The sequence below is a fragment of the Chaetodon auriga genome, chromosome 3, assembly GCF_051107435.1.
Source record: "Chaetodon auriga isolate fChaAug3 chromosome 3, fChaAug3.hap1, whole genome shotgun sequence".
Taxonomy (NCBI): domain Eukaryota; kingdom Metazoa; phylum Chordata; class Actinopteri; order Chaetodontiformes; family Chaetodontidae; genus Chaetodon; species Chaetodon auriga.
Window position 1 is genome coordinate 2,848,475 of NC_135076.1, and position 25,799 is coordinate 2,874,273.

The window sequence follows — 25,799 nt, forward strand, 5'->3', positions numbered from 1 at the left end:
TGAACTAAACTAATATAAACCAACTGTCAGTTTGCATTTGAATTATGTCATGAATTGGGTAATTTCTCATGAAGATGAAATGGCCATTTCCATCAGTAGTCAGAAGCCTGAGGAAATCCTGCAGCCAAGAAAATGACAGTTTTCAACAAGATGTTATAACGTGTACACATACACTTTCATGACATCAAGCGCTCAAACTAATGTATAGCCTACGAGCTAAAAGAGTAATTCAAACTTGGGGCAACTTCAGGCAAGATGTACAGCTGCATCGTTTCTCTGCTGACACCACATTTGAAATGAAAAAAACTGAAAACAATAGCGTTATGTTTTACTTTGCTTGGCATGAAGTCAAGGCAATCCCCAGGAGAAACACGTTTTGGCCCGACAGACAGAACAGTGCTGAGTATCAGCCAAATCACCAAAAATAAATGAAGAAATTGCAGAGAAGCAGCAGTGAAAATGAGAGGCGTGAGCTCTGCCGGGAGATTCCTTTCTTTTGCGATACATTCAGGGTGCCTCTGTTCTGGGGGAGCTGTCACTTTGCAGGAACATAATATTTGGCAGCAACAGGGAGACATTTGGGCCTGTTTCTGTACAGAGCTTTCAGAGCTCAATAGTGTGCTATCAGTCACGAACAGGCTCACAACAACTGTCAGCTTCCTCTTAAGAAAATTCAACGATTCAACCATGAGCAGCCACAGCCCTGCTACCTGCGGAGCAGCCTTTATCACAGACAGAATCACAGACATATCAAACCTAAAACTGCTTGTGTTTTGTGTTCTTCACTGTCTGGTCTCCACAGCAGAGACTATTTGAATACACAGTGCGCTTATGGTAACATATGGAATAGATATAGCCCTTCTTTCTATGTCTAATATAGACATGCTGAAATTTGACACAATAAATATTTATTTTATGATTAATCAGTGTTTATAAGTGATTCATAAATGAGTGAAGCAGCTTGTATTGTACTGATGCAAAGCTGTTGTATGCCTGCTTGGGTTCCATTGTGTTCCTGTAACTATTTAGGTTTCATATTTGTCTGTGATTTATATCATTAACACGAACCGTGTCCATCATCATCCCTGGTTACAACAGTGAATAGGTTGTTTGCAGTCACGTGACGTCCTCGCTGAAAAATCAGTGTACTGTGTTCTCCTTTTCTTGGGAGTCTGATGAACACAGCATCCAGTGGTGCCTTGTTCCAGCTGGCTCAGCCATGGCTCCACTGCAGTTTCAAGCTACAACAAAAATGTTTCAGAAGTGGAGCATATGTTCTTCTGGAGCCAAATGTCAGCTGAATTGATTTTTAAGTTAATTGCCAATAAATGCAGGTAATTATATATAACACAAGTGAATTTCATGCTTCAGAAGTGAGCTGCTCCAATAAAAATAGACCCAACATGTAAAGATAGCAGTGCGTGGAAAAGAACCACTGAGCAGTGAGTGAGACACTCCAGTCACCGGCTAGATTGGTGGACAGTGAGACAGCAGAGTCCCACTGTGTAAAATTTACCAAAGGTTTTCCCACCTTGACAAGAATACATGTCTGCGAGAATGTTTAACTAGTGACCAGTATGGCGCTGTTATCCATGCAGCTATCTGGGTAAATGAAAAAAATGTGATGACAAAGGGCACAGTTTGGACATTGGAATGCGTTCATCACTGACGTAGAACAGCACAAACCCAATCGGAAGCACTCTTCTCAGAGGAGATCCAGGTGGCTGTCTCTACTGCCTGGCACACTGAACGAGGTGAAGGAAAACTAATTAAACAATTCATTTTCCTGTCTAATGTGGAACAAGTGCCTCACTCCATCCACCTCACCAGACCTCAGGGATACTGGAAATCTGAGCACAAATGTGATCCTGTCCAGCAGACTGTGCAGTGGTCAATTAATGTCAGGAACTGATTACAGTCTGTGGTCCCAAATGAGTGGTAAGAGAGAGCACAGGGATGCTGAATTCAGACCCTGACACTTCCCTTTATCCAGCCTGTTGTTTGTCATACACACTGAGGCTAACCACTTTCGTTGATCTACTGCTTCTCCACAGGGAAGGTCGAAAACACTCCACCAGACCCAGCAGCTCCTGAAACACAGAATATTCACTGTGTCCCCTCATCAGATACACTAAATTATACAACAGCTGAAGCATTCAGTATCCAAGCTAAGCTTTGATTATAAAACAGACACCTGCTGGTTTGAGTTGAGTTCTTAGTGAGAAAGTCAGTGTATTATACAGATACCTTTCTAAACAGAGCCACAGAAAAATATCCTGGAAAACCACCCGTTCAGGTTCAGCATGGGAACTGTAGTGCCAAAATTCAAAACATATTCATGCAAAATGGAAACAAAATTAAAAAAAAAAAAAAAAAAAAAAACAATAGGAGTGATAAAATTCATGATTATTACAAATGTTTAATTAAGCACTTCGGTAAAGACTAATGCTAAAAATCACTGACATAGTCCTTAGTCCATAGTCCCTATCCCTGGAGTACTGACACTCCCCTCCATTGATTCTTTTTCAGTATAATGAGACTAAGAGGCTACAGGGACGCCTGCAGCTCTGTGCAGCTGCACTTAGCTTTGAGCTGAATGCTAATGTCAGCATGCTAACATGCTCACAATGACATTAATGTGTAGATGTCAGTAATGCTGACCAATCAGTAAGGTTTAGCATTTTAAATTAAATAACTTTAATCACAAAGTAGACTATAGCTGAGGACCATTTGAATGTCATTAGTTCTGCTGCTATTTGTTCATAAACAAAAGCATTAGACAGTGATCAAGTAGTATTAGCATATTCTGTCCACCAATATCTCTTTTTGGAAGAAGAGTTCTTGAGGATAACACACTTTCACAGTCATCCTGTTCAGAAAGTTTCCTTGAAATATTATTAGTCAAAGAAAATATTCATCCTGAAAGCCATTTCTCTCCTAAAAGTGAAACATGATATCATATCACTAAAGCAGGCCAGAAATCCCACGTTCTTATAGATTCTCTATCAGTCAAATGGTAAGTCACCCACACACTCTCCTGTCAGGCTCTTGGAAATGGTCAGAAGTATTTTGTCCAGCCTTTAGCATCTTTTTCAGCTCCTCACTATCTGTGACAGTGGTAATTCTTTGTTTCTTGACATATGATTCATTCCACGGTCTGCTTCTGCAGTAAAGACATCAGGAGACACTTTGGATTTGTTTCTTTCTTCTGTGGCAGCAAAACAGGTTACATGAGCCTTTAAAAGCTCCTGCAGGTTAAACTGTGTGTGTGTGTGTCTGTCTGTCTGTCTGTCTGTCTGTCTGTCTGTCTGAATTTATTCATTTTCTTCATTATCAACTTTATTCTATTAAGTAATATTGTATATCACAATAATTTTTACATTTCATTCCCTAAAATTGTCTTTTATTATGATACAACATAACTGCCTATGAAATTGAAAATGTAATCGAATAAGCCTGTGAATAAAGGAAGTGAAAACCACGGTGAAGAGCTTTGGGTTCAGAGGATTACTTTGGTCCCTGACCCTTTGGTCACCAACACATCCCAGACTTAGGCTTGTTCTCTTTTGCATCTTGACATGAATGGCCATCTTGCTAAAAATACAGAGCATCTCTGGCACAAAAACCAGTGCAAAAAAAGTAACACTGCATCTCTAGTTATAATAATGTAGAAAAGAAGTGAGGCAATGATGCTGGTGCAGACTGACATGTAGATGTCCAAATGCGTAATGACCTCTAATGGGCTGAGGGGGGAAGATAAGTGAATGAATGGATGAATAAGTACAACAGAGACTAACTTACTCTCACATTTGTATTTTAACATACCTTCTTATTGATATCAGCTTTAAAAGGTTCATGTTGGAAAACCTTAGACGTAAATGTGAGAACACCATTCTTTTGACACAAAGACGTTTTACTTTGTGCTGCATTGTAGGATAAGAATATTTATTTTGATTCCATTGTACAAAAAGCAGAGATAAGAGAGCAGAATGACCGTTCATCCTTGTCCACAGGGTATTAAAACACAGCTTTCTCCTAGCAGCTCACAAACAACACCCTCTGTGTCATAAATTGGCTTGTTGTTTTTCTTCCATATCTTTCAGAATTTATAGTTGAAATAAACTTGAACTGTGGCCATGAAAATGCTTATATCTGAGCCGCTAACATGGCTAACTGTTTGTTGCATCACCAGCCATAAATCAGGCAGTGGTGAGCCTGTCTTGGCCAAAGCCTTTTCAGATGCATTTACCAGTGATAATGGCTGCTGCTCCAGCAGGCCTCCAGGGGCCACAGCCAGATCCCTCATGAATAAGCAGACCTGCTCTGTCCTCCAGCTGAAGCCCTCAGCTGGCCGCTAAGTGTCAGGAAAACAGTGCAGGATATTGGCCATTAAAGATGATGGAGAAAGACTGTTTTTCACATGATATCAAAAGAGTTTGAGACTTCCATCATGTGATAAAAAGTTATGTTCTTTCTCATGTACACATCAGCTGTGGGCGACCACATACAAGACATGTCAACTATCTTATCATCACCAACTCAAATGGATCTGGTGCTACTGATAACTTAAAAAGCAGTTATATGGATGTTTTTATTGGACTTTCCACAAAAATACAGAGCGAAGTGCAAATATGCATAACTTACTCTGTGAACAAGAGTAATTTCACATAAAATGACACGTTTTACAAATGTAACTAGTTCCACTACAAAAAAAAATACATGTAAAAAAGTGATATAAACACATTTGTGTATTGATTTGCATACATGAAACAGGTTTTGCCTATTTGCAGATTACTTTGTGTCAGTTTGCGAGCCACATTGTATTTGTGAATTTCATCCTATTTGGCATAACCGCCTTTTTAATGTGTTACATACCCCTCTGATGAATGAAGAGCAAAGTCAAAGTCAAGTTTTTTGTTAAATGTCACACAGTACAAGCTACAAATCAAGCGTGGACGTGCCCAAGAGGCACAGACAAGATGATCCACCAATGACTGTACTTACACTCTTTATATCCATATGTTTCCCACCCATTTTCACAATCAAGTTTCCCCCCGTAACTGCCTACCTACAACCAGGACGGTGTACTGTAAAGTTACAACATAGAGTGGAACTCATGGGTCATTATAATACAAAGGCCATTATAATTATTGCACTACTAGCCAGCTGTGCCACATAATAAGCCCAAACACAGCATCAGGAGTTCAGGAGGCCACATGAGATTGACTTAATATGATTCAAGATTCATTATTTGTACCCTATAACACAGGGTTGCATAACAAAATTCAGGTTACAGTCCCTTTATGTGACACAAGAAAAAATACTTTTTATCGTGGACTGTGGAGAATGAATGGAGGAGTCTCAGTCTTTTCCGCAGCTCGGCCAGGTCGCAGGAACCCACTGCCTTTGTCCCCCTGAGCGCACATTCCTTGTTGTCAGTGCCTTTATGGTCCGGCATGTAGTGGTACGTGGTGGCTGAACCTTCTGCTATCCAGGTGTCTGCATGAAGGACATTACACCCACCACTCTGCAGCTGATTAGAACTCACAGCTCATACAGAATTTCTCAAAAATGATTTTGTGCACCTCACTCTGCTGGTGAGTGGAAAGAAAGTAATTATTCCCATTCCACTCACCTCTCCTTATGTTGGTGATGTGAATGCCAACTCCATATCCACATCTGGAGAAAGGGTTAGTGCAGGAACTGAGATATCCTCTTTGTTGACAATTTTGCTGCATTTTTAAACAGGACTTTTTCAGACCAGATGACCTCCATCCATCCCAGGAAGGTTCACGCCTTTTATCAAGCATTGAACTGACTTGCACTCCTGTGATGTTTACCTACGTACTGACCTGACCACCCGACGGTATCTTCCTGGCCTTATACAATATTCTTGTTGGGATTATGCCTCACTCTAAAACCCACTACGCTATACATTCTGTTTTTTCAGTTTCTAGGTCAGAATATCTGATCTTCTGTAGTAATTCCAGTCCAGGTAATTCCAGTTGTCTTTGCTCTTTTAAACTGAGTCTATGTCAAATAAATCTTTTATCCTCAGTGATCAACAGTCTATAATGATCTAATTACATCCCATAACCTGGACCTCCTATTCCTTACTGAGACCTGTCTGAAACCCAGGAAGGGTTCCCCTCTAATGGAGCTCTGTCCACCCAATTACAATTTTCTGAGCCATGGTGCGGGTTTCGCAGCTGTTAAGAATCATATTACTTGTCATCCTTTTAGTTATGTTTTTTTTTTTCAGTTTTGACATTTGAAATTTAAAATTATGTCTAAGAATCCAGTTTATTGTGCAATTATTTATCTACTCCCAAATCAAATATGGGTTTTCTCAATGCATTCTCTGAGTTACTGTCCTCTGTTGTGCTTAAATTTGATTCACATTGACAACACTTCTAACTCTTTTGCCACAGATTTTTAAAACATTTCTTACTACCTACTACAATAATACAGACATCAGACAGCAAAGAAGTGAATATAGGAAGGCCAAACACAGACGCAAAAAATCTAAACTTGAAGTTCATCAGCTCTGTATGAAGGAGCCATTTCTTAAACTGCACCAGGCTATTAAAGATACACAAGCTGCCTACTTTCCTGGTTTAATTAAGAGTAATTAATTAATAGTAAAATACACACGCTATTAACAAGCTTCTAAATCCCCTTCTTCCTGTTCTGTTGACTGTGAACATGTAGACTGTTTTTGTAGGTGAGATTGATGGCCTGAGGTCCAATTTCCCAGTTTTACCATCCACACCATTCAGGCTACTTTACTGTCTGAATCAGCTCGTATCTCCCTGCAGATCCTTATAAACTCTGTGGGCTCTATTTTTGTCCCTGCCGCTGGCAGAGCACAGGGTGCGAACCCCGCGCAGTGGTATTTTCGTGCAGCACAGACGGGTGTGCCACCCCAGACCTGGTCAACTTGCCGCTGGGCAAGTGGATTTTCGTAAACCGGTGGAGTCGTGCGCCCATGTCACCAATACCTCACAGGCAGGTTTCCACAGTGTCTGGCATGCGATCAATAATTAGCAAAAGCCACGATTCAATGCAACTATCTGAGTCAGCACATACAGTCAGACCTAAATTTATGTATTTTGATCAGTATCTCATCTGACCACATCGTAAGCGTGTTCGGCATGCGTAATGGTCACTCAACCTGACCAAATGTACACAGGTGAAACACGGATGCAAACTAATCAATTAATGTCGCTGTGCCAACCAGAAACAGTGGCATCCTACAGAGCATATGTACTGCATCTCAGAGCACTCGAGAGACAGAGAGAGACAGACACACGGAAAAAACGTAAGTGATGATTGTCGTCCGCTATTACCCGCGTCATTTCATTCCAAGTACAAATGTTATCATTGTAATGCTTAACGTTATCTACAAAGATGGAGTACATCACTGCTTTGAGGAGGAGGAGGAGGAGGAGGAGGCCGAGGATTTACCATCTAAGGACCTCATATTTAGACAGGAGTGAGCAGGAGTGGGGCGGCACGGTGGCGCAGCAGGTAGTGCGCGTGGCTCACAGCAAGAAGGTTGCTGGTTCGAACAACCTTTCTGGGCCTTTCTGTGTGAAGTTTGCATGTTCTTCCCGTGCATGCGTGGGTTCTCTCCGGGCACTCCGGCTTCCTCCCACAGACCAAAAACATGCTCGTTAGGTTAATTGGTCTCTAAATTGTCCATAGGTGTGAGTGTGAGTGTGTGAGTTGTCTGTCTGTGTGTCTGTATATGTAGCCCTGCGATCGGCTGGCGACCGGTTCAGGGTGTACCCCGCCTCTCGCCCATTGCTAGCTGGGATAGGCTCCAGCCCCCCGCAACCCCGAAATGGGATGCGCGGGTAAAGAAGATGAATGAATGAATGAATGAGCAGGAGTGCAGGTGGGCCACGAGAATAACGCCTTCAACTCTGTAGGCTATGCAATATTCTTTAATCATCTATTCTTTTGCATGTCACAGGAACAAATTACATCTGCCAAGGGAGGTCATCAACGTGGTAGCGCACATCGTGGCCTCCGATGACCACCCTGGCTGCGCTCTCCCGGCTACGGGCTCAGTCATCCTCGAAACTTGCCATGCGCCTCGCCAGCGGCGTTTTTAAAGGTGAGGCGAGGAGCTGGTGTGATTGGTGAACATTGGACTCGGCTGTGTCACACCCACTCCACGCCTTCTCCCCTCCCTCCTTCCAAGTTGCGCCGCTGGGTGGGACTGAGATGAGAAGGGGGAGTAGTTGTGCCCGCAGCGCAGTGCACGACAATTCCAAAGTCTGCGCCACCACGCCCCATCGGCAAAGCGGACCTGACTTTGTGCCGCGCCTCCGCCACACCGATGGCGGAAACCAAAATAGAGCTCTGTATCTCATATGTGTCCCACCTGTCGTCCATGAGATAGAATTCCTACAAAATTCCTAATATCCATCTTTTCTGTCTTAGGTCCCTGCTTGCTCCCTATTTCGTCCACTCTCTCAGATCCAGGTCTGTCTCTGACTATTTTAAAATAGTCACTTTTCAGCCACAACTACAGATCAATGTCCGAGCTACCCTTTTTATCCAAAATCCTTGAAAAACTTCTAAAGTTGGTTGAGGGTCATAAAACCTTTGACAAATTTCAATTTGGCTTTACTGAGAGTATTCAATGATTTTCTTATGCATGCACAGTAATTACTCCATTCTGATCTTACTATATCTGACAGCTGCCGTTGTCACACCAATCACATCATTTTACTTGATAGTTGACTGCGTTGGCATGTCTGGTATAGCTTTAAAATGGTTTCATTCCTATTTGACATATAGATATTTTAATGTCCAAGTCAAGCCATTCCTAGCACCAATCTTTTTTTTTATTGTATATGCGTCCTCTGGGTCACTCGTTTAGCTGCTTTCAAGATGTGTCATACAGTCTATTTGTCTGCTGAACCCAATAATCTGAATCAACTGTCCTCCTCTGTGATTGCTTAACTTCCACCAAAGAATGTATGTCTCTTAATTCTTGATTCTGTCTCCATTGACAATAGAAAGACTCAACATACTGAAATTTGGGAGATTATAAAACAGGGAGGCTTCTTACTAAAATGTGACAAACTATACTTATACTTAAAAATACTTTCAAATTATACTTCTATTGTGTTATGGTATACAGTATTTAACTATATATATGTGTGTGTGTATACATATATGTATATATATATATATATATATATATATATATATAAAAATACATTTAAAGTACAGTTTGTGCTTAAAGACAATAATGACATTATGAAATGTTTTTTCAGATGGATTCCTACCTTTCTATAATCCATGAGAATGTTGTGGACTGTTTGTTATGTCAAAGCAGAGAATCCCAATCAGATGTGACCTCCATGAAATTATTTCTGAAGTTACTCTATTCTGTCCTTCTGAAAACAAGACAAGCTATTATAAAACCTTCTTAATATGAGATTTCCACTGTTTCAAAAAGTAAAGCCCACTCAAACCACTTTAATCCCTGCATCACATGAAACGGGCTGACATCAAAGCAATTTGTTGTGATGGGCTCACTACTTTTGAAGGTTTGAAGTTCTTCAAGTTAGCTGAATATGACTGGGTCACTAATCGGATCGTCTGTCCAGAAAACAAACTGCATGAGCTTCTCTGTGGCAATGACAGAATATTGTTTTTAACAGTCTGTCACCTCAGCTCCAATCTAGTGGCCATGTCAAGGCCTGATAGAGCGCTCTGTCCTTTCTCTCCTTTACAACTGGCCACTCCAACACCTATCTGCGTCCTGTTAGAGAGAGGCACCATAAATGCCCTATAAAAGACACTCCATTCACTTGCCTTTACAGCTTTCATACTGCTACCATTGGGTATGTACTGCACATTCATAAATATCAATCCTTATTATATAACAAGTCCTTGAAAATGGACTGTGTCTCTGTGAGTGACTGGGTAATGCTTTACTTGAAATATTCTTCATGAGGCATCTAATGCAATTAGTAAGATTGGTGCTAGAGAACTAGAGTCACTAGAGCCCAGCATGATATACCACATGTAGCATTACACTATGTTTCATGTCTTCTGACACAGCTGTAGAGCTCATAGTAGGAGTCCCTAAGCAAAGTCCTGTTAAGTTCGTATTGTCAACATAATCATAGTTGAATACAGCACATTTACAATATAAATGTTTTATCAAAGGGTTACTCCAGTTTAGTATAGCACTTCCATAAAAAGTAATTATACAGAGAATTATGAAAATCAGTGGCAGTGGGGCCACATTTGATACCCAGTATGGGTGAAACTGAAAAAACTCAAAAATCCTACACTCCTCATAATGCAACCCAAAAGCAGATTTTGATGACAGAAACAGTTGTCAATTTACTTTGTACAGCTTATTACAAATTGGAGCTTATTTTCAAGTTGTTGTTTTGTTTTGTTTCTTTTTTTCACAAAGATGGCACGCAATTAATTCTCATGGAAGTGGCTCATCCAGCACATATGTTTGATTTTCATCTGAGAGATTTTCCATGTGTCTGATTAGGGTCAGGTCAGACCCAACCAACAAGCACAGATTCATTTTGTAACTGATCCACAATTATCTGAGAACAGTCAGACCTATCCAGAATTAACCTGGGGATAATTAGACCCAATCCAAGGTTTTGATGTGTTTAAAAGGGCCAGTGTGTTAGATTTCAGGGATCTATTGCCAGAATATGGCAGAAATGTAATATAATCATAACATGTTTTCATTAGTGTAGAATCACATGAAAATAAGAATTGTCGTGTTGTCTTAGAATGAGCTCTTTTCATCTACAGAGGGAGTGGGTCCTCTTCCACTGAGCCCACCATGTTGTATCACCATGTGTCTACAGTAGCCCTGAATGGAAAAGCCAAACACTGGCTCAAAAGATGGCCTTTAGTGAGTTTTGTGGCCACTGTATGTTCTCCTACATACTTGGAGAGGGAGGAGTGAGGTGAGGGGTATTCAGCTGGTCGCAATCTGCAATCTCACCATTACATGCCACTAAATCCTACACACTTATCTTTTGCCTTAACTTTCAGCTATTTACTTATTCTTTGATTACCTCAGACCTTGTACCAGTTACCATTACCATTCCAGTGGATCAGTCTCAACTAATCAATCAAGCCTAGTACTACGATGCAACATCCTCCTTGACCACAGGCTGGAAAATCTGACATGTTATTTGTTTATTTAGTTTTTATGTTCCAGGGTGGCCTAAATGCTCTTTTAGATAAGAAAATAACATTCTAGGAGCACAGTGAATGACAGTTATTTTTAGCATGAAGAGGTTTTAGTTCATACTAAATATTGGCATTTAATATCTATATCAGCCCCACCCAAGTGAGATAAACTTTAGTCATTCAATTTTAAATGAAACATTAGACATTTCACAAATCAAGAGAGATTTCCTCAATTCCCTATTTGATACAAGAAAGAAAATGAAGCATCTTAAAAAAACAATTTTGTGTAATTAGACATCAACAGTATTCCACCCCAAAAAAGGAAACATGTAAATTATTCATGCAATGCTCCATTTATGTAAATTAATCTTCCTCTGGTGTTTCCACAAGAGGAGAGCTCTGACTCTCTAAAAGCTGCTGGTGACCATGTTTGCTTGTCAGAAGAATTTGTTTCCCTGCAGAGTGCTAGAACACAGCTAAAGCAGCAGGACTGTTTTGTGGTTGGACTCCAGCCCTCATTCAGAACTTGAGGATTCAAGTGCAAATAAGTGGCAAGTTGTTATGAAGGATATTGTTTAACCTTCCATCCAGAAAGGCAAAGGTAAATAATGATAGCACAGCTTACACTGTCGTCACCATGTGAACAGCCGAATACGGTGCAAAATGTGTGTCTGTCCTTCTATCTGTCCAACCCACTGCTTCAGAACAAAATATTTCAACAGCCACTAAAGGGTTCCCACACAAAACTCTTCCATGACTTTTCAAGGACCCATACAGGGCTGTACTTTTTTGCACATAGGTACTACAGAGGTTGAAACTTTTGTAGCATGGGCCAAGAAAAGTGCAGCACAAGTATAAAATACAATAATATAGAACTGTGGAGCCTGGCAGAACTGTACTTAATATTTTAACTTTAGGGTTTGTGATAATTATGTCATGTTTTATGAATTAAAGCATTACAAAATTATAAATAAAATTGTATCATGGCAGCTATTTTCCATGCATCAAGGAAAAAGGAATATACTATGTTGGGTATGTTCATTCTAAATACTACAGAAATAGTACTGTTACTATCTACATAAGTGAAGATCAATGAATCAATGCACCATGAGATGCAGGCAAAAGTGTAGAATGAGTCAGTGGACCTTGAGCTAGCAATGTTACACAAAATAAAGACAAATTTAATCCAATGAGACGCTTAATTTAGATTCCACATAAATGTATATGTTTGATTATTTTTTTTCTTTAAAATTCTAATAGAGAGCTTAATTGCCCAATGGTTTTTTAAAAGGTACTCATGCACTGACCAGAAAAACAACTGTGGGGGAAGCAATGATAGAAATATTGGCTTTTCATTCTTTTAACACTGGAATCTATTCATCCGTAACATGTAGCCATTTGGAGCAGAGTGGAAGGGAGACTTCACAGAGGAGATGCACAAGGAGTGGTGGTGGTTCTTTCGGTAATCACTTCACTTCTCTATGTGCTCTAAACTTTACACCTCATTTCTTCCAGTGATTTCAAATATCAGCAAATGTTGCCTTTAATCATCTGCAAAGTATATCTGGCATCAGCCCACAGCTCAGCTATCAGCATTCTGCTCTGAAGTCTTATCAAATGATGCACTGCAGTAAATAGCACACTTATAATTCTGACAGGGAAGCGAGCAGGAGAGCCGTGTGATGGAGACACAGTTCAGCAACTTGAAATACAGTTTAAATACTGTAGCTTCAACAGGTGTACAGTAACTGTAACATGACCACACACTGTGGGAAGATTGAGCCAAACAAATAAAAAAATCAGTCTACACTGTCTTTACACTGAGGAAAGAAAGGAGGGAAAGTGTGTGACCAAAGTGTCTGATGGGTGAGGGATGAAAATGGGTACAGCCTCATTAGAAAATCAACATTCTCTTCCAGAAAAGCCTTGGAACATAACCTTACTAGGCCTGCCACTAAAGATTGCTTTCATTATCAATTAATTGATTTATTATTTTGTCTCTTAAAAAAAACAAAAATTCCCTTCACAGAAGCTGGAATCATCTTCCTTTATTTTTGCACAAAATATTCCATTAACGGTTAATTGACCACAATGGTTTCCATAGAGTTTGATTTTCAGTTGGTTGACTAATCGATTCATTAACTAATCACTGCAGCTCTAAACCTTCTTCTACAGTATTGTTGTAGTTCATTCAATATGTCTTACAGAGATGGTCATTTCTTCTTCCTTTTTTTTTTTTGTTGATTAAATATTTCAGTTTTTAGCAGCCTTTAGCATGGCAGTTTTGTTTTTATCTAATCAAATCACTCAATAACTCAAATAGCCAAAAAAAAAGAAGAAGAAGAAGAAGAAGAAGCTATTATGGCACAACAGTCAATAGCTTTCTCACTTTTCAATAATAGACACATGGAAACTAAGCCTTTGTATTAATCTAGGCCTGCACACCCTCCTATATAAAGAAACATCATGAATATGGACCAATGAGCTTTTCTGACATGCATTTTTCCATTTCTCATTCTTATTTCTGATAGTGATTTGCACCACGTACAAGGTTCAAACATGTTCTCCATATTGTTTTTTTCTGTCTTGAGCAGTTAAATTCATACAAGAGTTTACATACATACAGTATATGTGGATTTAAACTTTCTCAGGTTTGCCTTAGGGCGTCCAAACAGGGTAATACACTCAAGCCTCTCACTTTATCTAGAATATGTTTTCAGGAACCAATCAAACTACACAGGGCTGAACTGCTTGTGGAAACTGGGTGTACTTGATATAGCACTGTGTTCTAGTCAAATACCTCTGATATTGAACAGTTCTTCAGCAAGTTGTGTACCACCAAAACATCCTGTTTCAACTACAAATGCATTACATTATGACACTATCAAAACCTGTATGGGCCAAATACCCATCGCAGAGATAATTTTTGATACACAGTGTCACAGTGCTGAAATCACATGTCTTGTCAGTGATGATAGGATCTTGCCCTAACTCTGAGGTAAGATGAAACAACATCACTCTGAACAGCAAACAATAGACAGTCTCAGTGAAAATCTGGCTATTATAGTCCTGATGCATTGTGGGAATGAAAGGAGATGAGCTGGACTGTTCTGCAGATAGGTCAATCAAGCCAGGAACAACACCAGACAGAATGTTCATATTGTGCAAAACCCTGAATAATGATAAATTGTTCTTTTTAATTTTAAAAATAATTTCTTCTTACAATACTTGCATGTGACAACCATTGGTTTAGATTAGGGAAAGATAATGCTTTAAAAAAGGTTACCTAAACTGTTAAATTGTGAACAAATGTGAACTCTGTGGTTAGATCCACCACAGCCTCCACATGCTTACTTTACTGCCTGCTTAGTGGGAACACTATGTCTTGCATCAGCACTGGCACTGCAAAATAGTCCAACATGAACATAATTCCTATGATACTGGGTTGTCGAAAATGTCAAAAGCAGTGGTCCCCAGGGTAAAAATTCCCTTCAAGTTTTGTGTTTTGGTCAACAGTTAAGGATTTCAACATTTCCAGGTCAGCATGTTCTATTTCGTACAGGCCCTCTAAGAGCTGTCACTATTGCGCAATTACAAAAATTTTCTTTACCGTTCTCATGCAAAGTATATAACATAATCGCAAATCAAATCTTCTTCATCAACAGCAACAAGTGAAGAACAGAAGAGAAGACGTTCAGCTGCTCTGAATCTGTATGATTGTGCCCCACCTGTCAAACGAGCTACATCATGGCAGCAGATCTTGCCTTGGTGCTTAGCACCCCAGGCTGGCTCTTACACCGTGGGTCACCTGTCAGTACTATATACATCTACCTGCGGATGAACTCCAGGTGAGCAGACACATGTAGCTCCTTCCGGACGGTGGTGATAATAGAAGCAGGGCTGAGCATGGCAGCAAGCCTCCAGAGGTTCCAGCTAATCTTCAGCCATGACCTCAGGACCGTAGGCACATGTAAGAAGACTCTTCTCTGGCCATCTCTGGCTCTCCTCCAGGTTCTTCTTCTTTCTCCATTAGGTGACCTGGAGTCTTCTCCACATCAGTCTGCCAGCCATGTGCTAGACATAATCAATTTCATCATCAACTGGCTGGACATCATCAGAAAGGCATCAAATCTCAGGGCCAGAGCAATGTTAGCGGAACAACATGCACTTGCTCGTGGCCTCTTAGGCATGGACATCTACTACTGGCTACCACCAGGAGCCAAAGATCAGACGCCCCTTGTTGCTGACTCACTCCAGGGAGCTCCGGACTTTCATGGAGGCAGCATTGTTCTGACACCGGCAAACTACAATGCTCCACTTCCACATTCACCTGCCCCTGTGTCGCTGCTATATCCTCCTTCATCAGCTACAGTCCAACAAGCTCCACCCCTTGCGACAACAGCCTTCAGCCAGCATCCTCTTGGCCCAGCCAACCCACAGAGCCACCTAACAAACAAGAATGTGAGTGCCAATGACAGGATACAGGGAAAGTGTGTCTCAGTCCAGCTGAGCAAAGGACACACAAATGCCCTCCTCAGGGCCTACCATTTTTCTCTAAAGAACAGTTTCTCCTCTGCTTATGATCCCACTGAGCATTTTACAGCTTTTTCAGCAGCAGGAGTAGTAAGAAGAAGCTACACTCTGTGCAAAACATTACACAGAAGTAGCAGTAAAGTCTACTTAATGTCTGGTTCAACTCATTCATACACTTGCGTTCACAAATAACGCTGATTTCCAGAAAAGTTCAGGGTAGCATGTTTGAATACTGCTTTACAGATCAACAGGTAAAAGGAGAGGAATGTACATAAAATTGACATGGTGGACAGTTGTCAGACCCAGGCTAGCTGCTCTTTAGCACTGAGAAAGTAAGATGTCTCACTATTTCCCCATATCACAAATGTCACTCAGAGTCTTTCCATTTTTTCTCTGATTTGGTAGACGAGATGCTACAATGGTGTATTCCTGACGTACTGTTCGTTATTAATGTTCCCTTTCATAGTTCTATTTTCTATGTAGCCCAACACTATACAGACATTCAATCAGATTCATCATTTGAATCCAATTATCCAGGTTGAATAAAGTATGCATAGTAAAAACAGTTTATCCATCTACTCCCAGGTCTTTGAACAGTTTCCTCTTTTGAAAAGAGTAATTGCACTGTAATGTGAAGTAATTGTCTTTATGTTAAAATGGATTTTATAAAATTGGTATTGGAAAAAAGTATTGTTCTGGCATTGAAGTCATGGTATTGGTACAGGCATCAAAAACTACTGAACAAAAACAGCTCTAGTTACTACTAGTTACTACTCTTAATACTGCAATTATTTCTTGGTGATAAACAGTCGGTGCAGTCTTGATACTACTGCACCTGTACAGACACTAAGGCCAAAATCTGAGAACATAATTCCCTTAAACTGTATTTTACATTTCTAGTTGTGTATGGTTTAAACTTTGACAGAGCCAGGCTATATTCCCCTGCTTCTAGTGTTTATGCTAAGCTATGCTAACCACATCCTGACTCCAGCTCTGTACAGAGGGCACATCTACACAGAGACATGAGATTAATTCAGTCTTCTCATCTCACTCAGAGAGAATGCAAATAACGTAGTTTATTCCTTTAAAACTAAAATAGATGTTCAGCATGTTGGGGCCTCATCATGTGGGTAAACAAAAAGGCCCAAATGTAAATGCAAAAGCCTGAAAAATGAAACAGCACCACAATCCCATCAGGCCTTGCAAGTCTCACCTAAGTGCAACATTCACTTTGAATCCAAATCCTGGTTTCATATTGGACAAGCTCCACCAGGACTCTCAGGAATCCCTGCGACAGAGCTTTAACATACTATAAGTAGCCTAGGCAACAGATCCCCAGTTCACTGGACAAGAACTTGTGTTCAGTGAAAACGTTTGGATAATGGGAAAGATTACCACATAAACAGCAATTTCACCTTGCAAAAGAAAGATAATGTTATACATGTTTATATTTACATACATTACAAGTTTTTTGTTTTTTTGTTTTTTTGTTTTTTATTGTTGTGAAATTAATGGACTACCAAATACTATTGTTGCTGTTTGAAATACCTCAATCAATGTGCTTGCTGCTTGAGTCTGTGTGTCTAACATATTGCATTGATTGTGTTGTCTCACACTGTTGGGCTGTGTTGGTTTCTGCTACTGGGTTTTAAGCCAGTAAACTGCGCTTCATCAGTTAAAAGAGTCTAAGGGAGTCTTATTGTGCGTCTCTGTAGCCATTAGGATCTCATTTGCTTTGCTTTGAGGGCCTGTCCCTCTCTTTCTCTTTCACTAAACCTCACAAGCACAGATCCACTTGCCTTTACATGTATCTGCACACACACCTGAAATGCACTGAAAGCATGGTAGCATAACTCAGCTTGGCTCTACATCTATCCTAAATATCCACTTTTCTCTCTCTCTCCTCCTTCTCTATTTCTCTGTTTCTCTCTCTCTCTCTCTCTCTCTCTCTCTCTCTCTCTCTCTCTCTCGCTCTCTCTCTCTCTGTCACACACACACACACACACACACACACACACACACACACACACAGTCACAGATGCCACATGCTTGCTTGCTGTTTTTATGCTCGTTATTGTAGTTGCTTGTGCTAATCGCTGCTTGTTCTTGCAGTTGTAGGTGGACAGTGGATGGTGCTACCACAGTTAAAAAAACCCAAAGATCTTCAATTTATTATCAAAAGACAAAGAAAAGCAGCAAATTGTTTGGTGTTTTTGGCTAAAAAACAACTCTACAGTTAATTGACTATTACAATAATTAATTTTCTTTTGATAATCGACTAATTGTTTCACCTCCTTTTTGTACTCAATAACAATGTCAACATGTCTTTCACATGTTTTCATCCTGCTAATTTGTGCATATTGTATTTTCAGTCATTTCAATTCATGTGTTTTCCACCTCCCTGATATATACACTCACTGGCCATTTTATGAGGTACACCTGTTCAGCTGCTTCTTAACACAAAGAGCTAACCAGCCACACATCACATGGTAGCAACTCAATGCATTTGAGCATGTAGACGTGGTCAGGACAACTTGCTGAAGTTCAAACCAAGCATCAGAATGGGTAAGAAAGGGGATTTAAGTGACTTTCAACGTGGCATGGTTGTTGGTACCAGACGGGCTGATCTGAGTATTTCAGAAAGACAACCATCTTCAGGGTTTACAGAGAATGGTCCGAAAAAAAGAAAATATCCAGTGAGCGGCAGTTGTGTGGATGAAAATGCCTTGTTGATGTCAGATGTCAGAGGAGAATGGGCAGACTGGTTCAAGATGATAGAAAGGCAACAGTAACTCAAATAACCACTCGTTACGACCAAGGTATGCAGAATACCATCTCTGAATGCACAACACATCAAACCTTGAAGCAGATAGGGCTGCAGCCGCAAAAGACCACACCGGATGTCACTCCTGTCAGCGAAGATCAGGAAAGTAAGGCTACAATTCGCATAGACTCACCAAAATTGGACAATAGAAGATTGGAAAAACGTTGCCCGGTCTGATAAGTCTCATGATTTCAGCTGTGACATTCAGATGATGGGGTCAGAATTTCGTATAAACAACAAGAAAGCATGGTTCCTGCCTTGTATCAACGGTTCAGGCTGGTGGTGGTGGTGTAATGGTGTGGGGGATATTTTCTTGGCACACTTTGGGCCCCTTAGTACCAACTGAGCATCGATTAAATGCCACAGCCTACCTGAGTACACTTGCATGCATGGCACAAGTTAAGAACATAACCTATGTGACATTGCGCATGTGACCTAACTTAAGTATGTTATGTAGATTACCTCATGTACTTGTGTAAAACTACAATGATTTTTGGTTTCAAATGGGACAGAAACCTGGGGGAAAGTCCTGTGTTTTATCCATCTATCCACCCCAACCTCTTCCTTACGTGTATTTTTTTGCTCTTTATATTTGGTTACCTTGCTCTGAGTGTCTACTATTGCCATGGATGGGCTTACACTGGAATGAATTAAAAGCCTAGTGCTTCCCATACAGATGCTGAAGGATACCTTGTGCGTCTGTATGAGATGCCAAGGGGCATGACAAAATGTCTTCATTCGATGACCTGGGAATGAGAATGGTCTGGTATGCTGTAGCAGACAAAAGAATGCAGCTTAATTTCAGTTCAACTTTCCAGTTATCGTTTAAGATTATATGAACTCCACACATTTTAACTGCAAGATATTTAACATGACGGTAACTTTGGCACAGATATATCTGTCACTAAAGCTTTATGTTACATGTTGACATAAACAAAAAAAGATTATCTTTAAGATATTATCAGCAGATTTTTCTTATTCTCAGTTATCGCATCAGCCTCAAAATTCCATTGAAGCAGCCACAATCTACGTGATATTATGGAACCTTTCTAACAGGGCTAATTATAGAACTATTAAGGTCCGGTGTAGAACCATGTGAGCAAGGGACTGGTTCCAGTAGTAGTGCACTTGTCTCAATGCGCAGACTAGAACCTGGATAAAAATGCTGTATACACAGAATGCAAAAATATAGCAGTCCTGTCCACCCATATGTTTTCATGCTTGTTCATCCCTGAAATTACACACAATTTATCAATGTGGAGAGGACACCTGAGTGTGAGCAGAGATGAAGGGAAGCCAGCCCACATACCGCTATGATAACAGCAGCCAGAGCCTTCAAGGGAACTGTGATCAACACAAACAAGCACAAGTTTACAGTCAAATACCTGCAGTCATTAAATTACATCTATCAAACATCTCTGGTTCAGCAAACGGAAAATAAACATACTGCACCGTACTGGTGTAAGATTCTAAGGTACGGGGAGGAAAAGTGTGAAGGATAAGTTAAACAAAAATACACATTAAGTCACACTCCTTTTTGCACATTTAATTCTTTCTTAATCCTGTTAAAGTAAAAGTTGTAGTAAACATGTGTGCAAACATTAGTGATAGATTCATCAGGCATTATTAAACACACACACACACACACACACACACACACACATATATATATATATATATATATATATATATATATATATATATATATATATATCCCCTCACCTATATCTAGAGATACATAAATGTACACTGGAGATACATTTTGTTATTCATGTGTCCAGGTTTTGAGATTTCTATCTCTGCCTCCACCCCAATACAATAGCGGCGGATGGATTTTTTTGTTTTTGGTGCTAACAGCATTGAGAATTGACATTTAGAAAATTCAGCAGCAGCATTTGTTCCCGACACAAAGTAACAGCACTTGTGGATAATCCATAGACCTCACTGTGAACCTGTTCTTGAAGTGGATTAAAACAGGTGCCAGTACTTTGACCAGCAGCTGCACCACATGTGGATTTTCTATATAAAATAACACTGCATGACTACTGTACATCCAATGTGGATCTAGGTATTACAAGAAATTAAATCCAGATATAAATTGATGAAGATTAAAATTGGTCTAAGTAATTATTTTTGGAAAATACAATAATACCCCAGATTAGATTCACTGACCACTCACTGAATGTTGGTACAGGACACAGATTACTGAAGGTAAATGATTGATTATTGTTTAGTACATTTGTTTCCTCATGTGCATTTGTAGATTTTTTTTTAAATTACCTGTTGAAAAATGGTGAAAGCCTATTCACTTTATCACTATGTTCATATTAGGGTGTGATGTACTGAGTTGCTCACTACTGATTGATACTTAGGTGACATCTGAGATTTTTATGCAACTACTTTGATGTGTACATGCTGATGTGATTGATGATAAGGCTCAATATAGGAACCAGACCTGTGCTAAATCAACCGAAGTCTCTAATGGCAGCGTAGTATTTTGTTGTTGTTGTCGTTGTTTACATTTTTAATTATAAATTCCATTCACCTCCACTGGATTGAAAGCAAGGAAGAAACAGACTGACAGAAACATACTGTATGTCACTGTCGAGGACAAATGAAGCTGTCTGGATGGATCTAATTAGAGAGAAGAGAGAAAACGTTTTAGTCATTTGGGTGAACCGACCCTTTAACCAATAGGCTACCAGAATATGTTTGAGTGGATGTCACTGGAGAATAATCCTGTGTGTTAAAATACAGTTGACTGCCAGGGTGCAGCATCAGCAGTGTGTGTGTGTGTGTGTGTGTGTGTGTGTGTGTGTGTGTGTGTGTGTAATGTGTGGCCATGTATTACTCACATTGTGGGGACAAAAACCTGTTTACACAGTCACACTGGGGGGACTCACCTTACTAGTGGGGACAAAATACAGGTCCCCACAATTTAAATCATTACATTTTAGGGTAAAGACTGAGGATAGGGTTACAGGTTAGGTAAGGTTAGGGTAGGTAAAGGGTTAGGAATAGGCAAATAGTGGTTAGGGTTAGGGTAAGTCTCCAGGAAATGAATGTAAGTCTATGTAATGTCCCCACAAGTGATGAAAACATCGTGTGTGTGTGTGTGTGTGTGTGTGTGTGTGTGTGTGTGTGTGTGTCAGTGATACATTCAGCATTTGGGTGAGTCTCATGCAGGATGAGAAGAGCAAACCTCTCTCTCTCTCTCTCTCTCACACACACACACACACACACACACACACACACTGCTCTTTCCATCATACATTCACAGTGCTGACATTCAGCTGATGCACTTATCAAGGTGGATGAACACATACAACAGTCCACACTCCTTCCACCTCCTCTCTGTCTGCATCTTGTCTTCTGACTCCACCTCATCTCCAGCCTCCATGCCCTCACTCCTCTTCTCTCCATCTGTTGCACTCCTTCACTCTACCTGTCTCACTCCTTCTGTTTTCTCCATCCAACCTAATTGGGGCTCTGTCAAATCCAGGTATAGTGACAGCCAATTAAGTCACACAAAGTCATGCACTCTTCTTCCTCTTCCTCTGCTTTATTTAGTATTAAAGAATTGGGATTTTTGCACCCAGAGCATGAACAGGACAGCTCGCTGTCCAGAAAACTGCCAGAAGAATAAAGCGCTGACTACTAAGGCGTGCAACATGGCCAATAATAAGAATGAAAACACATTGGCTGGCACACAGACAACACAACAGGGAATAAATCTGAGTCCAGAGGAGAATGCTGAAACACTTGAGCAGCAATAGTCTGATATTTTTCATGACAGCAACCCACATATAGTATACACAAGTACTGCATTCCAGATATATAGTGTTAATTCTAAAAAAAAAATAAAAGGTGCCATTAACCTGATGTGTTGTTGGTGTTGCAGATACTGTAACGTTAGGCTTACATTCTTAAAGCATGAATAGGCTGTATTACAGAATATTCTGCAGACCACAAGTCCTACTATTTTCACAAATGTCACAAATGCATTTAAGATTTAATAAATGCATCAAACAGGCAACAAGCATTTTGAAGGATTTTGACCAATGTACATGCACAGTGGATATGTGAACAGCATAACGTGATCGCGGAGTCTGAATAGAAAGCTCAGACTTGAGTCTTGTCAAAGAAGCAATGAATAAATAAATGAAGCAAGTGTCTCGGTTCTGCACAGCTTTGATCCACAAATGCCATTGCAAGTAAAAAGACATGGGGAGCGCTTTGATTTTCCAATGCACAGCACAAGCCGTTATGTCTTGCACGGAGGGAGGCTCTAACAAACTGCCTTTAAATATCTGATAGATTAACGAAATGTTTGATAATCACAAAGGCATAACCAAAAGAAAAACTGTGACCCAAGTGGGTTTCTGACTCATTATCACAAGCTCTAACAGCTGTGTCAGCAGAACAGGTCATCGGCAAGCCTATAAATCCCATAGAAGTTGACTTTTCTTCATAGAAATTTAGGATTAAATGACTGCGTGTCCAGTCTGCAGGACGCTCCTCTAACGGCACAGATGTCAGCGCTGCCATTTCTGACACAGCAAAGCAGTTATAAAAATGATGTGGGAACTTACCATTTTCTAGGATTTCCTGGATGTTTGCATTTCGGAAAGGATGCTGAGGACAAGAAGAGCAGGGGGTCCCCTGGTCAGACGCACTTTAGAAAAGAGTCTCGCAATTCCTCCAGTCCCGCAACACTTGCTCTAATCCCTCGAGATGAAGAGTAAAAAAGGTCCGTAAAAGCACCGTGAGCAGTGTCAGGTAAATCCTCCGCTCAGCTGCTGGGACTGTGGAGTTGTTCTCACTCAGTGCCGATTCGTGCTCCCGGTAAGCCACTGGTATCCGTCTGCTCCCTGCCCGTCCGCGGTGTCTTCTCTCTGAAGGAGCAACATCCCCAACAGTTCGTCCATATACACATTCGGGAAGTGTCGGTCACGTTCGACTGTTTCCGGAAGGACTCCAGTGTGGCGATAGACTGTCAGCAACGAGCAGGCTGCTTTTTGATCATGTTTTACATGTTCGAAAAAAGGCTGTGTATTCTGCACTGATAGAAAATGGTGCAAAAATAATTTACACGAACTGTAAAAGATATAAGGCTGTGACAGAGGTTCGATTCCAGCATTGAGCAGGGCACCCTCACCCTGCGGTGCCTTTGAGCAAATGAAATAGAATTGGTCCACAGGACAGGCTTGCAATAATTACTACTATGTTGTTGTCCCGTATGGAGTAGAGTACGGAGCTCCAAAGTGTTCAATATTAAATAAATAATTCTGAAAAAAAATAAATAAATAAATATGAATAAATTGTGGAACATAGATAATGACAAAGATTTGTGAAGAAATCTGAGAAGTTATTAAAATTCAATTGTTATATTTTCATAATAACAGTGCTGAAGACTTCATATTTATTTCAAAATGCACTTTTTTCATTTTTCATCCTCTCCAGCATTTTGACTCCTCAGAGAAAGACATACAACTCTGAGGTATTTTACAATGCTAACACACTGTTTGTTTAAGGGTTATAGTGCAGTGGAAGAGCCTATGTGTACCTAGATGACATGCACCTTTATAATATGCAATTACACAACTACACTACAGAGTTTATTTTTAATGTGTGTTTTATTCTGATCTTTATGCTAATCTTATTCCTTGAGTTGTCTTTTTATATAATTGTTAGAGCCTGCCTGTCATTGTGGTGTACACCGCACTGGACAATGTGCCGGTAAAAAACCTTGAACCTACTCAAAGTAAATGATAGTAAATAAATAAGTAAAGTGTGAAGAGCATAAGACATTGACTTGTCATTTAAGAAAATGGTTCTGAGTATCCTCAGTCATTTCAATTTTGTACTACATATAAACATGCAGTATATATAGAGAGAGTGGACAAAAAAATTGGAAACCAAACAATATTTGAGCAATTATGATATCAAATGTTAATTCCAAGGTTCAGACATTAAGATGTATAAAATAAGTGTTCATGAGAAGGATCAATGGATACACATTTTATATTACATATCTTACCTATTATAGCAACCTAAAATGTTGAATAATATTGTGTATAGAATATTGATTACATTGGACATAAAAGTAAACTATACTGGTTTTATGAGTGTGATTAATTTGGTATTGGTTGAAGGGTTTTCTTAATCAGACTCAGGGGATTCTGATTAGACAGCAGGATGTTTAAGATTAACAGACCCTAATAAAAGAAAGTATGCTGTGCTCTTGGGGATAATAATGGTATTGCCTTAGGGAGAAAAATAAAGAAGACACATGTTGGCTGATTATACTCTATTTGAGATTCATATTTAGCGTTGGAAACAGTACAGCTTCCTAGCATTAACATAAATCTTTTGCAGCACAGCCTGGAGCTACAGAACCAGTCATTACCAGGTTGAAACTGAGGTTGTCCTCTTTGATGGAAAAGTAAAACAGAGTTTGAAGCATATGTGAATCCAGTGTTAATTATGGGTTGGCAGTGAGTGTGTTGGTCTGAATGATGTTTAAATGTGACCAAAGAAATATTCATAAGAAAAAACCTGTAATTTGTAAAGCTGCTGAATGAAAACTACATGCCTTTTCTTAAAGGTCCCATATTATGAAGCTTTTTCAATAAGTTACATAGGTCTATGATTTCCATAAAACATGTTTTTGAAGCTGTTTGCTGGAAATAGCTTTTAGGAAAAGATTCTCGCCCCCCTCTATTTCCCTCTGTTTCAGTCCCTTTCAGAATGGGCTGTTTCTGGTGTCTGCAGCTTTAAATGCAAATGAGCTGCTGCTGTCCAACCCATGTTACCATGGTAACGGAGAGAGCGTAGACTCACGTAGCACTACCCGTGTGAAAGTAGCGGACATGGCGGCAGTGAACAGGAAGTACTTCAGTAGTTCAACCGTACATGTTCGAACCTGAATCGGATCCTGAAGGGAGGTGAGACTCCTACAGAACTCCAGACTCAGAGAATTCAGTAGGACACTTCTGAAAGATTAGTCTAAAAACGTCTTTTTTCTCTTCAATAAGAGAGCCCCCTGTACGGGGGGCAGCATGAGATGCCCGCAGTTCAGATGGTCAATGCTCACACTAGGAAGCACCAATCCAAACTCAGCTAAAAGCCTCTACCAAACACTGCCACCCAAATGAAACATAATTCATACCCCAAGAAATTATCTGGGCATGTAACGAAAACACAGAAAGCGTATGTCCACTTTACTGGTCTGCTGATTTCA

At 40.1% G+C, this 25,799-nt stretch overlaps 1 protein-coding gene across 7 annotated transcripts in view; it reads right to left on the reverse strand.

Moving 5' to 3' along the window:
- ptprfa (protein tyrosine phosphatase receptor type Fa) overlaps positions 1-23,736 on the reverse strand; it is a 328,374-nt gene extending 304,638 nt beyond the window's left edge. For 5 of the 7 annotated variants that reach the window (XM_076722953.1, XM_076722954.1, XM_076722952.1 and 2 more), the window contains exon 1: positions 23,149-23,736. The gene's annotated coding sequence lies outside the window, so the exon portion shown is untranslated. Of the gene's footprint in view, positions 1-15,030; positions 20,161-23,148 lie in introns of those variants that run through there. The other 2 variants (XM_076722951.1, XM_076722950.1) reach the window with 2 other exon arrangements.
- Between the last annotated feature and the right edge of the window lie 2,063 nt (positions 23,737-25,799).